This window comes from Grammomys surdaster, unplaced genomic scaffold (genome assembly GCF_004785775.1).
Source record: "Grammomys surdaster isolate TR1022 unplaced genomic scaffold, NIH_TR_1.0 124131, whole genome shotgun sequence".
NCBI lineage: Eukaryota > Metazoa > Chordata > Mammalia > Rodentia > Muridae > Grammomys > Grammomys surdaster.
In genome coordinates, this window is record NW_021619220.1 from 1 (window position 1) to 1,772 (window position 1,772).

The 1,772-nt window shown below is 50.1% G+C and overlaps 1 pseudogene; it reads right to left on the reverse strand.

Annotated features, from left to right (window-relative positions):
- Nucleotides 1-402: 402 nt before the first annotated feature.
- On the reverse strand, nt 403-1,470 carry LOC114636456 (annotated as a pseudogene).
- Between the last annotated feature and the right edge of the window lie 302 nt (nt 1,471-1,772).

The following is a 1,772-nucleotide window of genomic DNA, read 5'->3' on the forward strand; positions in this document are numbered from 1 at the left end:
AGATTTTATTAGAGAAAATATCTTGGTTGTCTTACAAAAATATCAGTTTCCCAGGGAGAGAACAAAAGATTTATCTGTGTTCGAGTTCCAGGGTAGAGAGCAAGAGGCACTGTGCTCAAAAATACTTGTAGGATGAAAGGGCCATCATAAATACAAAACTGTTATCTTCGGTTTTTACTTACAGTTGACTTAAAACCATTCTCCATCCCGATGGAAGGAAAACAGTGGTATGTAGTATCCTTAAGTAGACTCCATCCGAAGGCACCTGGTCTTTTTGAGTGAGCACTCAATGCCTCAGCTTATGCTGCACACTCAAGGTATGGCAGAGGCAGTTAAGAAAATCAGCCAAACTTAGCAATCATAGTACTACAGTCTGCTTTGCAGACCTTCGTACTATTCTCCCTAGACAAAGTACAATGAAATTCTGATAAAAGCCATTGCTGCCCCCCACATGTTGGCCAATTGAGGCAGGTTCTCGTTGTTGGGATGCATTTTATTATAAGGATTAAACTGGTGTCAGAAGTGACTCAATTCTGCCAAGGTCAAGGGACAGGTAAATTGGAGGTGCTCTGTAGTGCCAGGAAGCTTTAGTAAGTCTCCGGGTACAGTGCTCTTCTGTGCTTCCATCACAGCACTCAACACCTGGTTCATGGCCTGATCCAACTGGTGCAGAAAGCTGCCAGAGGCTAGGGTCTGGGACTGCTGAGACTGATGGGGTGGGAGCTTGATTCTCAAACAGTGCAGACTGGATCTCAGCCAGGGACAATGGTTCTTCTAAACACACCAGGGTAAACAAGGGTTGATGCCAACTGTTCCGGGAGTCGGGTGCCTCAAAGCTCTGTGCTAAGGACTCTAAAAGTTCGCTTGGAAAGGCACAGGCCGCCGGCTCTGCAGATTTCTCGGACTCCGGAGTCATTACACCTGGAGGACTTGATGGCAGGATTTCCTCTGGATCCAGTTCCTTGGGGACAGAGGTCGGGATGCCCCAATTTGCTACCGGGCTGGCGGGAGCTGTTCCTCCACAGCGCCGGCTGCCTGAGGGTTCTAGCCATTCTTGGTGCACAGCCTTCAGCTGACACTGACAGCCGGGTCCAGGTTCTCAGAGGCACCAGTCACCCAGAGCCTGTGGCTTGGCCAATATGGCTATATGCAGTAAACTAAGCAGAGCGGCTTGGGTCAGGCCCGCACGAGGCAGTACAGTTCATACTGGAACCCCTTGATGTAGTTCAGGGAGTAAAGGATGATCACAACCTGCTGGCTCAGGTGCAGCTCGACAGTGGCCCGCAGTGCAGCAAGCAGCCCCTTCTCACCCGCAGAGTCGCCATACACAGTTGGGTCCTGCATGCCCAGCAAGGAACCATCGTCCACCACAAACACCATGCGACCCTCGTCGGTCAGTGCCCAACTTAGCTCTTCCATACCCTGGATCTTGCTGCTGCACAGCAGCCCGCAAACTATAACAAGCAACATGCTCACTAGGGGCATTCAAGTGCGGATGATTTGCATCACTTTCCAATATCCTCAGCAGTTTTTCTATGGGGCTGGCCTCTCGAAAATCTTGGGGTCTCCAAGGCACCTTCAATGTTACAGCTTCTTGTTTCAATGGGATCCACACATGACACTTTGGGTTTCTCGAAAGGGCTGGTGGATCGACTCCAGCTCTGCCCTCTGTAGCACTCTAAGCTCAGGTAGATCCTTTCCATTGCTGCTGCTCTTCTTAGTGATCATCCCATGATACTGGCATCTCCAACACACTGGGAACTTCGGCTGCA